General features: G+C 38.5%; 1 protein-coding gene across 6 annotated transcripts in view; it reads left to right on the top strand.

Annotated features, from left to right (window-relative positions):
• The window catches only part of MGAT4C (MGAT4 family member C), a 491,168-nt gene that overhangs the window by 122,321 nt on the left and 352,809 nt on the right, over positions 1-16,038 (top strand). The window contains exon 3 of one of the 6 annotated variants that reach the window (XM_060777360.2): positions 5,206-5,309. The exons of the other annotated variants lie outside the window; for them this stretch is intronic. The gene's annotated coding sequence lies outside the window, so the exon portion shown is untranslated. The remainder of the gene's footprint in view (positions 1-5,205; positions 5,310-16,038) is intronic. 6 annotated transcript variants of the gene reach the window in all.

The raw sequence follows: 16,038 nt of genomic DNA, 5'->3' as shown, positions 1-16,038 counted from the left end.
AATTATAAATGATAAACACTTCAGAGGTCCTTTCTCCCATGTATAAAAGTTTTTTAAAATCATTTTTTTGTGTCCAGAAGAACAGCTTATAAAGAAACTTGTGGATTTAGTTAAACTTTTCAAAGTAAATTGGAAAAACATCTTTAATGGACCTCCACCAAATTCAATAGGCACAGCTGTGCTCAGCAGGAAGACTAACTGATGTACCCACCTGCCACACATAAAATGAGAACCCTATCACAAAAAACAACAACACAAATTCTCAAACCAATTCAGTCATAACATAGCTTAATACACGTGAATTTTAATCAATACTTAAAGCACTCAAAGCTCTCTTCCTGAGTGAAAAAAAAATCTGTTCCTGTTTCGCCCCATTTTTTCTTAGTGTAAAGTTTTCTTTTTTTAAAAAAAAATATGAAAACAAATCTGTTTTTTTAAAATAACGTTTAATATAAAATAGAAGTGAAATGAATTTCCTATCCAGTTACAAAGATACTGTTAAGGATTATGAATTATTTTCTATCCATTTGCTTCCGGTGATGCTAGCAAAAGAGTCAATTAAATACAGATTTGTGTAGGTGCAATGTTTATATGTGTTTTGATAAGTTGTCTGTCAGCTAGAAATGTAAGACAAGAGTCAACACATACACTGAATGAGTTAGCTGAAGTCAAATTTTGTCATAGCAATGGAATAAATCCCAGATAAAAGAAAGGAAAGCAAAGAGTGATTTTAAAGATTCCAAAACCAGACGTGGCACGTTGAAGTTACTGTACAAAAAGTCAAAAGAAAAAAAGTGCAAAAAGAGTTTCACTGACCATCCCCTCAAACAGGTTTAAAATACGAACATTGTATAAAGAATTTTATCAAAATTCATGTTTTCTCTATCCAGTCTTTCTCTGACCCTTTCTAGTTCATGGTGAGTTTTTCCTCCCCAAAGTCTCAATGTTAAATGCAGATTAAAAGCACTGATTATGCAAAACTATAATTTTAATACATTTAGAAATTGATGCCGCTTTTTATTGCTGTTGTTTTGTTGGATGTTTTAATATGTAATGTGAACAAAGCTTGTGTTGTCTATGCCTACAAACATACTGTGTATTTATAAAATTGATTTCATAGGCTCTTTAGACATTTGATTTTTTTCCCTTGAAGCTTTTCTTCCTAGTTAGTAATGCCTCATAAATAATGTATGACATGAATTAAATAATTTAAAGGCAATTACAAAGTAGCATGCATTTACAGTCCTGAATGTTAGTAATTAATTGCTTCGAGTGTTTCAGAACAGTTAGTTCTGTCCTTGTTTCATAAAAATGGTGCCCATACACTTTTAGATATGCCTAAGTTTGTTCCCCCAGACTGGGGACTTCACCAAACTATTGTGCTAAATGGGAAATATGAATTTTTGAAGATGGCTAAGGAGAAAGACCTTGATGTAGTAACGATGTTTAATTTGCATCACAGAACATTAGACCAGTTTCCATGTCCAGTGTGTTTGAACAACAAAAACTAAGATCAATTAGTAGTCTCTCAACGAATGCAGTGGCTGTTAGTAATGGTTTCCCATTTAAGGGATTTGGATTTCACTTGTTCTGAAGGAGAGTTGCACTCCAACTGAATTACAAGGTGAGTCTGGGATATGTCAATGTTATTGTAGATGTTAGTGGCTACTGTGGCATGAAGTTCTTTACATTGGCTTAGACTGGCATTCATATTACCTTGTTTTCTGAAGGTATATAACATTCCCCTACCAAGGGCTGCATTAAGGTTTTCATAAACTCTAAGCACTCTTGTATTCAGTTCACCACCTTGCCTTGATATACTACTGAGAACAGAGAAACATTATTCCAAAAACTGTTCTATCAACCTCAAAGCATGCATATTCATTAAAAAATGGAAGTCGAAAATATCAGTATTTTTATTTTTATTTTCTGCAAATGTTTATACATCTTTTCTTAATGTAGTAGAGTCCAACACAAACGGGCCAGCAGAATGTTGGATAAGTGAAATGTTGGATAATAAGGGGGGTTAAGGAAAAGCCCATTAAACCCCAAATTATGTCATGATTTTACAAATTAAGTACCGAAACATCACGTTTTATGAAAAATTGACAAAAAAAGCAGATCAATACACGACAACTTTATGTAAGAATTACTGAATTTATGAATTAAGCACAAAAACATTGCAATGTATTGAAACAGCTGTGGATCCAGGTGGGAGACAGATTGTGTTGGATAATACAGAACGTTGGATGAGTGAAGGTTAGATAAGCAAGACTCTACTGTAGTATTTTAGAAAGTTCTATCTTTTTGTAGGTACTAGGCACTGTGCCTAAAGTGCTTAAAGGATATGGTGGCACTGCCCCCACCCCCGTCTTCCTTATTTTGAGCCTTTAAGCAAAGTCTTTTTTGTTTTTATTGATCATATGGGAGTCACTCTGGGAGGTTTTCCAGTTGAAGTATAAGGGAAAATCCTTTAAACAAACAGTCTGTGCTTATCCATACTCTTGTAAACTTCTTTTTGGAGGCTATATTATGTCACACATGGCACTGTCTCTGTAGAATATGGGAGTGGGACAGCAACATATTACACATATTCTTGAAAAGAATAAACAAGCAAGAACTACAAAGACAAAACATAAACAACAAATAAGAAGTTAGAATCACACATACAACAAAGATATAGATAGTAGAAGGTATTTCATTTCGTTTATCTAAAAATTTACTTCGCTTCCATGTGTCCCATGGGGATTAACATAGTAACATAGCTAATAAAAGGGAATCAAAATTCTTCAAAGTTGTCCATGTATCATGTTTTAGGTTTTGCATTAGTTTTTTTTCCAGTACAGAAAGAACTCTGATTTATGCATAGCATTTACTAAAATGTAGATTCTAGGCATAGTTAATCTTCATGGATTCATCCTTATTTCCAGAGATGAGTACAAATTATGGTTTTGTCTTGCAAAGCACTGCATAGTTTGTGATGTAAGCATCTGATAGTTTGTGATGTAAGGTACATCATCGAAATGTACCTATCTTGTAAAGAAGGGGTGGATAAAGTGTAGTCTTTGAGCCACATCTGATTCCTAACCCCATTTTTGTATCCATAAGATCCCAAGAATATTTCCAAAGCTCACAGAGACTTCATTGTACACACTCCTAAAGAAAACCTCATGTGTTTAGACTGTGTGTGTGTGTGTGTGCATGCACATGCACGTGATTTAACCACAATATTACCGTGAATGCCTAAATCTGTCTGAAAATGCAAAAGAATGTTTCCATTGCAGACAAAGTGTTCCTGACTCCCCATGCATGCAATTTCCTGCTCTTGCTTTAATATGATCAAAGAAGGCTTCCTCAGGCCCCATGTACACAGCCATGGCATAGGAAACTAATTAGCATGGGATGTCCAATTGATGCTGTAGGTTAATCTCTTTCAAACTAGAATAAATCTGATCATCCAGATTTATTCCAGATTTTTTTTAAAAAATACTTGCAAAAGTTTGGATCTTACTGGAAGATCCAGACCTTTGCAAATAGAAAAAGCCTCTATACAGAAGTATGAGGCTTGCCTTAGCTTTCTGAGGCTTGAAAATGTAACTACTATGGAGCCTTAGAGTTTGTTGTATATTCGTTCAGTCTCTTCCCACTCTTCATGACCTCATGGGCCAGCCCACGCCAGAGCTCCCTATCGGCCATCACCACTCCCAGCTCCTTTAAGGTCAAGCCAGTCACTTCAAGGATCCCATGCAATATTCCTGCTTCTTGGCAGGGGGTTGGACTGGATGGCCCATGAGGTCTCTTCCAACTCTTTGATTCTATGATTCTATGATTCTATGATTCTATGCATCCATCTTGCCCATGGTCGGCTCCTCTTCCTTTTTCTTTCCATCTTCCCAGTATCATTGTCTTCTCTAAGCTTTCTTGTCTTCTCATTATGTGTCCAAAGTACTTCATCTTTGCCTCTAATATCCTTAGAGAGGGGAAGGGAAATCCCCACTGCTAATCTCTATAGTTTCATTTTCAAGCATCAGGAAATAAGACAAACCTTGTACTTCTGTACAGAGGCTTTCCCTCTCTTTTTAAGGGATAAACAGGCGGCAGGGAGTGGAGTGGGACTATCCCCATGTCCATCTGACCTGATCACAAATTGACACAGGTGGGTATCTGGCCCTCCCCCAGCAAAAAGGTGGAGTTTTAGTCCCTTGTGTCACTGAGAAATGTGAGTGGAATTGACATTTTAAATGCTCATTCCACTTGCATTTTGGCCAGTTAGTATGCTGACCTGATCTGAAACCTGAGATAGTGGCAGTAAGCTGTCTAAGTGTGTGCCTTCCAATTTTAGAATGTTGTCTCTAGAGAGGTGTGCTAGATGTTGTTGTCAGTCTGAAAGTATGTTCATGCTCCCAAGCTTATATCTGATTTCTATGATTCCAAGTCATCCAATTTACTTTCTGTTGAATGTTTGACAATGGAATACCTATATCTAAAAAGGTTCAGTTGTGTTTTAATCTCACTGTTGTTGTATTTTAGTGTGCCTTCACAAGATATTCCTGGCAAAATTTGCCTTTGTTTTCAGGATTCAAACCCTGGTCTCTAGTATCATAGTACAAAGCCTTCACAATACCTACTTCTGTAACTTTTATTCCCTGACATGTATCAGAATTTCTTTTATTTTAAAACATTATCACAACCTTCATCTAGAACTCTACAACTGAATCTTTCCTTGATTTCACACCTTTCCAAGTTTTTATTGGATACTGAAAGTATTGACTTCATGGGTACATAACAATTTTGGCAGGCAGAGGTTGTCAATGCCTTAATTTATTTTGGCATTTGGGGTGAGGTTTCAAAGTACACTCATGAGTTGCTTTCTTTGTCTGCTTGAAAAGACCCTTATTTTGTCCAATGGTGGTCTTATATTACACTCACATACGTGGAGAGGACAGTGCTACTGCATTCACTCATAAGATTGGTAATAATTCTGGGAGTTCTTTTAAGTCAGAACTCAGAGCAAAGAATGAAAAAAAGTTGTAAATGTCCCCTTCCCCCATTTCTTTCTTTTTGGCTGCACACAAAGACCAGCTGTGCGCTTTCTGCAGTGCAATTCCTCTACACAGCCTCATATTTCATTGCTCACAACAGGATGCCCTCCTTAGCGACCAACATGTTATTTTCTCTCAAATTATTTTTTTTACTTTGTTCCAGATATTTTTGGAGCTGCCAATAGTGATGTCTCCCTCGGGGCTTTATCTCTCAAACAGTATCTTCCTGCAAAGGTGTTCGTGTGATCTGGCTGCCATTTCAAAACAGTGAGATGTTTAAATCTACTTCATTACTTACACTAGAGCTTATATACTCCCCCTCCTTATGACCTGAAGTATCGTGTACAGATGTGTGTTTAAACTTCCTTAGAATCAAAATAATTTAGTGGTTTGATCTTTTTCTTAGCATTAGTTCATTCAAGTTTTATACTGGTATATAAAACCAACACAAATCCAAGGCACATAACAAATAACATCTTGGTAAGATAATCAAGTAGCTTTCTTCTTAAGCTGCTTTACACAGAACTGATTGCAGAATCATCATTTTGTGGCTGAGTGAGAATCAAGTATTTACTATAATTGAGTTCATCAAGAGCATTCATAAAAAAACAAAATAACAATTTTATGTGGTGGTACAAGGAATCATAGAATCATAGAATCAAAGAGTTGGAAGAGACCTCATGGGCCATCCAGTCCAACCCCCTGCCAAGAAGCAGGAATGTTGCATTCAAATCACCCCTGACAGATGGCCATCCAGCCTCTGTTTAAAAACTTCCAAAGAAGGAGCCTCCACCACACTCCAGGGCAGGGAGTTCCACTGCTGAATGGCTCTCACAGTCAGGAAGTTCTTCCTCGTGTTCAGATGGAATCTCCTCTCCTGTAATTTGAAGCCATTGTTCCGTGTCCTAGTCTCCAAGGAAGCAGAAAACAAGCTTGCTCCCTCCTCCCTGTGGCTTCCTCTCACATATTTATACATGGCTATCATATCTCCTCTCAGCCTTCTCTTCTTCAGGCTAAACATGCCCAGCTCCTTAAGCCGCTCCTCATAGGGCTTGTTCTTCAGACCCTTGATCATTTTAGTCGCCCTCCTCTTTACACATTCCAGCTTGTCAATATCTCTCTTGAATCGTGGTGCACAGAATTGGACACAATATTCCAGGTGTGGTCTAACCAAAGCAGAATAGAGGGGTAGCATTACTTCCCTCGATCTAGACACTATGCTCCTTTTGATGCAGGCCAAAATCCCATTGGCTTTTTTTGCCGCCACATCACATTGTTGGCTCATGTTTAACTTGTTGTTCACAAAGACTCCAAAATCTTTTTCACACGTACTGCTCTCGAGCCAGGCGTCCCCCATTTTGTTTCTTTGCATTTCGTTTTTTCTGCCAAAGTGGAGTATCTTGCATTTGTCACTGTTGAACTTCATTTTGTTAGTTTCGGCCCATCTCTCTAATCTGTCAAGATCGTTTTGAATCCTGCTCCTGTCCTCTGGAGTATTGGCTATCCCTCCCAATTTGGTGTTGTCTGCAAACTTGATGATCATGCCTTCTAGCCCTTCATCTAAGTCATTAATAAAGATGTTGAACAGGACCGGGCCCAGGACAGAACCCTGCGGCACTCCACTTGTCACTTCTTTCCAAGATGAAGAGGAAGCATTGGTGAGCACCCTCTGGGTTCATCCATTTAACCAATTACAGATCCACCTCACAGTAGTTTTGCCTAGCCCACATTGGACTAGTTTGTTTGCTAGAAGTTCATGGAGGACCTTGTCGAAGGCCTTACTGAAATCCAGGTACGCCACATCCACGGCATTCCCTGCATCTATCCAGCTTGTAACTCTATCGAAAAAAGAGATCAGATTAGTCTGGCATGACTTGTTTTTGATAAATCCATGTTGACTATTAGCGATGACTGCATTTGTTTCTAAGTGTTTGCAGACCACTTCCTTAACAATCTTTTCCAGAATCTTGCTTGGTATCGATGTGAAGCTGACCGGACGGTAATTGTTTGGGTCATCCTTTTTTCCCTTCTTGAAGATTGGGACCACATTGGCTCTCCTCCAATCTGCTGGAACGTCTCCCGTTCTCCAAGAACTCTCAAAGATGATGGCCAATGGTTCCGAAATGACTTCCGCTAGTTCCTTCAATACTCTTGGGTGTAGTTGATGTGGCCCTGGGGACTTGAACTCATTTAGAGCAGCCAGGTATTCCTGGACAACTTGTTTCCCAATTTGGGGTTGGATGTCCTCTAATCCCTCATCCACTCCATCTTGCTGAGGTTGAAGATGACCTCCTTTTTGTGAGAAGACTGAGGCGAAGAAGGCATTAAGTAGTTCTGCCTTTTCCCTACCCCATGTCAGCATTGCCCCATCTTCTCCTCGAAGAGGCCCTTTGCCTCCTTGTTTTTCCTTTTTCTACTGACATAAGAAAAGAAGCCCTTTTTATTGTTTTTAATGTCCCTGGTAAGCCTGAGCTCGTTTTGTGCTTTAGCCTTGCGGACCTTTTCCCTACAGGTGTTGGCTATTTGTTTGAATCTTCTTTGGTTATTTCTCCCTTTTTCCACTTCTTGTGCATGTCTCTTTTGTGTCTTAGCACAGTTAGAAGTTCTTTGGACATCCATTCTGGCTTCTTTGCACTTGTCCTGTTTTTTCTCTTTGTTGGCACAGTTTGATAGAATAAAATAGAAATAATAAATCTTCAAATCTCCACAGGACATGACTTCAAGACTACTGGATCACATAAATTATAAGCAGATGTTTGCTCCCCATTCTACTGTAGCATAGTAGTGATATGTCTCTTTGAGGTTCTCCTGGCTTGAACTAAGCTCTCACCATTTGCAACTCTAATCCTGTTGGAAGTGAAGAAGCATCAACACTTGTATAGAGAGCAAATAAGGAAAGAGGAAACTCCGTGGTCCATGCCCACTTTCTTGTTTTCACCTGTTTTCTAGATCTATGTAAAAGGTAAAGGTATTCCCCTGACATTATGTTCAGTTGTGTCCAATTCTGGGGGTTGGTGCTCATCTCCATTTTTTAGCAGAAGAGCTGGCGTTGTCCGTAGATTCCCCCAAGATCATTTGGCCGGCATGACTGCAAGGAGCACTATTGCCTTCCTTTCAGAGCGGTACCTATTGATCTACTCACATTTGCATGTTTTCTAACTGCGAGGTTGGCAGAAGCAGGGGCTAACCATGGGAGCTCACCCTGCTCCCCAGATTTGAACTGACAATCTTTCAGTCAGCAAGTTCAGCAGCTCAGTTGTTTAACCCACTGTGTCACCAGGGGCTCTATGTAAATCTGTGTAACTCAAAGTGTTTTGCATCCTGCCTGCATGTAGAAGTGACTTTCCTTTTCTTCACTTTCTTATCCCTATCCCTATGTTGAAGGAGGGAGCACCATGAGGCTTTCCTCTTCCTCAAGATGCTTTACAAACACATGAGGGACTTTTCTACCAAAGTTATGCAACTTTCTTTAGTCGATGTCTTTTATATGAGATGTTTCACATGCAACAGTAACAGGATTTCCCACACCGTAAAACAGGGATCCACAAACTTTTTACACAGAAGGCCAGGTCACAGTCCCTCAAACTGTTGGAGGGCTGGATTATCATTTGAAAAAAGCATGAATGAATTCCTATGCACACTGCACATATCTTATCTGTAGTGCAAAAAACACTTAAAAACAATACAATAACTAAAATGAAGAACAATTTTAACCAATATAAACTTATTAGTATTTCAATAGGATGTATGGGCCTGCTTTTGGCTGATGATAGGATTGTTGTTGTTGTTGTTGTTGTTGTTGTTGTTGTTGTTGTGTGCTTTCAAGTAATTTCAGACTTATGTTGACCCTGAGCGAGGGCCAGGTAAATGACCTTGGAGGGCCGTATCTGGCCCCCGGGCCATAGTTTGAGGACCCCTGCCATAGAACAACAGAGGTTGGGAGATCATTTTGCTGTCCTCATGAGGATGAAGACCTGCTTTAAATGTATTCTGGCATGATTTGCCAGGAGGTGGGGATAGGGGTGTCTAGCCTGCTCTTAAGAGGCAGATTCACCCTCCATCTTTTCCTTTTGGAATTCTTCAACCCACCGCCTTAGACAGTAAAATAATTGTGGTCATTATGGGGCTGGGTAGGATTGTTTCCCCCCCTTAATTGACCCCCCCCCTTAATTGGACAAGTGGCTTAGGATGGTTTCCTAAATATGTCTCCATGGCAGGGGGAAATATGAACCAATGATACACCTTCTGGGCCAAAGCAGTCTGGCACATACACACTCTGGCTAGCCTTCCTGTTAATTAGTTGGCCTGGGATGGGGCTAGCTATGGTGTTTTCACCCAGCAGAGGCGGGGGGGGGGGGGGAGGGGACTGGTTTGGGGAAACTGATAGTCCCAGCTGCTTCCACACCAATTTGCTCCCCATTTGATTTGTTTATCACAAAAGCAACTAAATAAGTAACAGTGAATGAAGTTGCACTGATTTTATCCAATCTTTTGTGTTGGATCCCTTTATTCCTTGGGTTGGGCAGCAATATGTTTTTACCTTTTAAAAAACTTTACCAAAGCATCCTGCATATTTTCTGTCCTGTTTTCTACCATAAGCTCAAATAGAGCACTAGCTATGCTGCATTCTATTCTGCTATAGATACCAAATATTAAGCTACCCCGAGACCCCCTTGGGATGAGAAGGGCAGGATATAAATATGGTAAATAAATAAATATTACTACAACTCTGAGAAGGGTTGTAATTTCTTTACAATCTTCTCTCCTCTGTTTCAAATAAATTAATCAAGTCACCTTTCTTTCTGGAAAAGAACAATGTTGCCATGCAACATTCTAATCAAACACTTAATGAAGTAAGGTAGCTGCTGAGCAATACAAATAGCTCTAGTAAATATAAAGATTTCTTACATTGACTTACATACCACCAATCAATAGCTTTCTGTATCATTTAGTACTTTGTGCATCAACATTAATGGTACAACTATACTTCTGAGAATAACACTTGTTAATTAGGGTTTTTTTTCCTGCTGTTTAAAACATAGTATCAAAATGTTACTGTTTCACAATGTACATTGATTATTCATTCACCATGAGTTTTTGGAATTTTGTAAGAGTTGAACAAAATTTTTTCTTTAAATATCAGTTTAAACATATTTCGCAATACTGTATTTTAATATCTAAGATGTTTTGTCTAAGCGTTGGGACTTCCTAATGTATAGAGGCCTCTTTGTAATAAACACATATCTCATCAAGTCAGGTCAGTTCAGAGATAGCAAAATCTCTGTATCACAGGCTAATCAAATAGGTCAAAAAGTCCTACAGAGCCTTGAAGTCACCGGCACAGGCATTCAGGACAAAATGGGAAAGATTAAAAGCAGAAGTACATTACAGCAAAAACTTTCTTACAATGATTTATTTTATTTATCGTGTCAGTAGCAACCAGACAATTGTATTACAATGATGTATGCATATGTATGCAAATTTAGTTCCTTTACTGCTACATTTCAATTGAAATGACTCTGTTGACCTTACCACATTTCAGCCATCTATTATTTAATGCTTGAAGGTTCATTGCTTTACACATACAGGAATATGACTCTTACAGGTTTAAACATTGACCAGATTACATTAAATTAATGTATATGTCTACTCTCTAACTATATCAGCTGTTCATTTTCCTCCTCCTTTTCTACTTTTTTTTCTATAAAAATAAGTATAACTGTGATCTTAGGAGCAAATCAGGATGAGGCTTGTTTACTAATTGTATGAGGGACCACCAAAAATACCAGGAGCTGTTCTCTGTATTTCAGAGAAAAGGAATGAGTATCTTTGCATACATGCAAAAGCACATGTGTGCATAGGGTCCACTCTGCTGTCAAATCCCAATGTGTAACTGAATATGGACAATGATATATAAACAACTTGTGTATGGTAATTATTACTATATGTGGTAGCGCATGGTATGAATAAAGGATTTTTGGATTATTCCAAAAATTAAAAGGTCATAATCAATATATATAGATGTATTATTGTTAGCCAAGGACAAATGTTGTCCAAGCCATTGTCGATGCTACACTGCCATCTTCATTACTACCCAAAGTCTGCCTCCATTACAGAACAAAACAGAGAGTTGGTGTATGAGTAGTATGAAAAGGAATGTCAATTAAAAACTGCATGACCTGAATATTTCTCCATGCCTAATGGATGGATCATCCCTTGTCACTGGCTCTCTAAACTGTTGATAATAAAGTTTTTGAAATCTTTCTCCATGCATTACTTCCAATAATGGATCAGAAGAAAATTAGAACATTGTTATCAATTTGTGAATCTACCTCACCAATCACCCACAGTAGAAAATAACATAAGCTGTTGGAATTTAAAACACATTCAAAGACCCTTTTCCCAGTCAGTTTTAATTACTAATTTTAAACTTTCACCTTGTGTTTTAATAACTATTTTGTAGAAATATGTTTTAATTTGTGCACTTTATAAAATGTTTTAGATGATTATGTGCTTTTAGCAATGTTGTAACTCAACGTGAACCATGAGGAAAGGCGGGTAAAAAAATAAAATTATTATTTGAAACATAACAAGATGAGTCCACAGCAGACACTCTGCTGGTTGTTCCCAAGTGTCTAGGATTGTGTGATGTATCAGCGAATAATGCGTGCAGATCCCAATAAGGTGGCCTTCTGCAGCTGGCAGATTGTAATTTTGTCAGCGCCAATTGTGTTTAAGTGCAGGACAAGGACTTTAGGCACTGCACAAGGTGTGCCGCTCACCACTGGGACCACTTTTACTGGCTTGTGCCAGAGTCTTTGCAGTTCAATCTTTAAATCCTCATATCATGTTATCTTTTCCAGTTGTTTCTCTGCAATCCTGCTGTCACCTGGGATTGCGACATTATTATTATTATTATTATTATTATTATTATTAGGAATTCTAATTATATGATTTTTTAAAAAATCTAGTTCCTTTACTGCTGCATTTCCATTGAAATGAAGGAGCTGATTATTGCTTCCTAGCCATTAACAGACTAAAGAAATCATTGCAGATTCAGTAAGTGAGTATTAAATTATATAATCACATTGTGGAGTGCTGCAGTTTAGATCTCTAGTTCATAATTTCTACTTTGAAGAAAAGAATGCCTAATTGCCACCAAACTGTTTTAGTCCTTATAATTTGAAGGCATGGTATTTTAAATGGCATATCCCCAGAATATTAATAATTTCCCATTTATGATGCTCTTGCAAACATGTAAAGAGCACTAATGGTATGAAATTGCTTGACAGGCTTAAAGCCCAATCCTCCTCGGAGTGACCTGAAATGAAAATTTACATCAGAGAGATATTTAAAGTGACTCTTCGCAGCAAATTTATTCAATTCTTGTAATAGCTAGATTTGGAACTCTGGTATTATCCATCCTTATGAATTTTCCAGAAGATACAAATCTGATATGTGGGAGGCAGTTTACATAAATAGTATTAATGGATGCCCTGCAAATAAGACATGAGTATCTGGGGTAAATTAAAACAAACTTAATTATTTCAGACAAAAGATCTGAATCTTGAAAAGTTACTTTTTGGAATAACATTGATTAGAGCTGTAATTCCAAAAAAAGCAATTTTCTTCAAGCTCTAGAAAGATCATGTTAAGAAAATATTTCTCTATTGAAAAATATCACTGCAAGGGAAAAAGAAATACATTGTTGCACCTGGGTTTTTGTAACAGTGAATTTTCCTATATGTGGATGTGTGTGCACATGTTTGAGAGAAAGTATCTGAGTGAACATTCAAGCATGATATTCTTCACCTGAAGTTTAAATGGATACAGTTCATTTGCTACTTCATTTAGAAGCAAGCACACAGCTAGCGTAAAGAGCTGCAGGGTTTTGTGTGTGTGAATGAATATGCTGTCACCTATTGACTTCCTGGGAAAGGAACTCAGATATGGTTTTACCAGTTCCTTTCTCTAAAACATAGCCTACAATGCCTGTTTTTCATTGGAAGTCTCCCATTCAAATACTAACCTGGGTTGACCTTGCTTATTGTCCAACTTCAGATGGGATCTGCTGCTTTTAGACTACTGTCTTCCAAGTCTTTGAAAGTTTTATCATTCTACAATTGCTGTAGGCATGAAATATCTGTAATTAACAGCTGTCATTTAAGAATGAAGACCTGTCTCTCCTACTCATTGTCACTAAGATTCACACCTTTCAGGAAAATCTTTAAATACTGCAATACCTTACATGCACTGGCCTACTTTAAATGCAACTAACCAATGACATTGTTTTATGCTGGACTGTTCCACATCAATGTTATATAATGTTTATTTAAATACAGACACTATTTTTATATATCCAAGGAAGGTTTTCCCTTTAATCTATTTATACAGTACTCTCCTCTCTTTTGTTGTTGTTATGATGACAGTGATGATACTGATAGTGCAGGCATGAGGAAGTCTCCATTGGTTACATTCTGCCAGTAAATTGTGTAAACATGAATATATCTTTGGAGCACAATTTGTAAAGACAATTAAGATTTCCAGCCAGGCGAGTTATGCCATATGGGTGAAAATAATGTGGTCCTCCAGATATCATTTGACTGCAAGTCCCATGAGACCAGGTCAGAAGACTCAATGGTGGGAACTGCTCAGATGTGCTATCCAATGAGATCACGAAGACTGCATTATTCTTACTTTTTCTATATACAGTTCAAGCAGGGAACGGATGAATGTTTTTACTTGAATTTTACTTGAGTGACCAACCGGGTTAATTGGAGATCTCTGAAAGCTGATAGCAATCAGATATTTATATATTCAACAAATAAATTGACATTTGGTAGCATGTGGATTTTTTCAGCAGAGGAGTGAAAAAATCATCACTCTAGACCAGGGGTCCTCAAACTAAGGCTCGGGGGCCAGATACGGCCCTCCAAGGTCATTTACCCAGCCCCGCTCAGGGTCAACCTAAGTCTGAAACAACTTGAAAGCACACAACAACAACAACAACAACAACAACAACAATCCTATCTCATCAGCCAAAAGCAGGCCCATACTTCCCATTAAAATACTAATAAACCCCAAAATAACTAGCAGAAAAACATTACATAATTCACAGATTGGCAATAACTTTATCAACAAATACAAGAATATTACTAAAACAAGCTTACATTGTGATCCAAACACTGTTGCATAACAAAATTTAAAACAAAGAGAGGAGCACATTTGTGACCTAATCAAAAAGACTGATTTATATGACCAATGAATTATGCCATCAATTAAACAGTGTCACTGCTTGCTATAAGTTTGTGAAATAAGACTGACAGACTGCAGCATTTTACAAATGACATTATCTTGCCACCATGTCTAACCCTTCCAATTAATATTTATTGTACAGATGTCAGTATCTCTTCAGCTACTTTGCTGGAATTCTCTCTTTCACTACTAAGATTTTTTAATTTTTTTTTGATAAAACTCAGGAAAGTATTCTTCTTCTGTTCTCCTTTTCTCTAGGGAATCAGTATTACAGAATCAGTGTTTGATGTTTTATTTGGCTCACCAAGTTGACTGTTGTCTATTGAAATGATTTTTCAAGACAAAAATAGAGGCTCAGAAATGGAGAATATCTGACTGGAGGGAGTAGGATCTGAAAGAAAGTATTTCATCCAAAGATAATTTTTGAGTAAATTTGTGGGTGTTGTGAAAAACAAAATAAATAGGACTGCAGCTCTATGCTCAATGCAAATCATTTTACAGAGCATATATCTGGCTTGATGCCTAGTTTCTGGATCCTTTCCCTTTCTTGGCTCAGACCAACCCTATCAACCATCACTTATCTCTATGTCCACCATGCCTTTTACTTGTTCTTGCTGATTTCACTAGCAGCACTCCCCGACTGAGTGGACTGCTCCATCAGTAATATAGGATGAGGAGAAGGATGAAAATGTGACCAATCTACTCCCTTCTGCATGCACTAAATCATCTGAAGTACATCTCCAAGGCCTTGTTCACACCCAAGTTGCTCTGTGACATGGAAATTCAAAAAGGCTATGAGTGCAGCCTTTTTCCAAATGATGCAGAGAGTGTTTGAGGACTGGGACATCCATAGGGATACTAAGGTACTTGTTTATAAAGCTATTGTCCTCCCACCCCTGTTATACGCTTGCGAGACATGGACAGTCTACAGACGTCACATGCAACTCCTGGAACTATTCCATCAGCGCTGCCTCCAGAAAATCCTGCAAATCTCTTGGGAAGACAAGTGGACAAATATCAGCATGCTAGAAGAAGCAAAGACCACCAGTATTGGAGCGAAGATCCTCCACCATCAACTCTGCTGGACTGGCCATGTTGTCCGGATGCCCGACCACCGTCTCCCAAAGCAGTTGCTCTACTCCAAACTCAAGAATGGAAAATGGAATGTTAATGGACAGGAAAAGAGATTTAAAGATGGGCTCAAAGCCAACCTTAAAAACTGTGGCATAGACACAGAGAACTGGGAAGCCCTGGCCCTTGAGTGCTCCAGCTGGAGGTCAGCTGTGACCAGCAGTGCTGTGGAGTTTGAAGAGGCACGAATGGAGGGTGAAAGAGAGAAACGTGCCAAGAGGAAGGCGCGTCAAGCCAACCCCGACCAGGACCACCTTCCCCCTGGAAATTAATGCCCTCACTGCGGGATAAGATGCAGATCAAGAATTGGGCTCCACAGTTACCTACGGACTCACCAACAGAACACTGACCTTGGAGGACCATCATCCTTGGACTATGAAGGATCACCTAAGTAAGTAAGCTCTATGAGTTTCAACAGCAATATTGAGAAAAGCTCACCTCCATGCCCATTTGGAGAGGTACTATTTATTGGAATGCAAGCAATGCCAATTGATGAATTCCTCACTAAGTGAAAAACAAGAGCCTGCAGCTGGCAGACCTCTTCTTAAATCACAGGAGATTGAAGCAGATCCTATGTTCTCAGGATGGTTGACTTCAGATAAGTCACACC

The sequence above is a fragment of the Anolis sagrei genome, chromosome 5 (assembly GCF_037176765.1).
Source record: "Anolis sagrei isolate rAnoSag1 chromosome 5, rAnoSag1.mat, whole genome shotgun sequence".
In the NCBI taxonomy this organism is placed as follows: Eukaryota; Metazoa; Chordata; class Lepidosauria; order Squamata; family Dactyloidae; genus Anolis; species Anolis sagrei.
The sequence above is the reverse complement of the archived record's forward strand: the minus strand, read 5'-3'. Positions and strand labels throughout refer to the sequence as shown.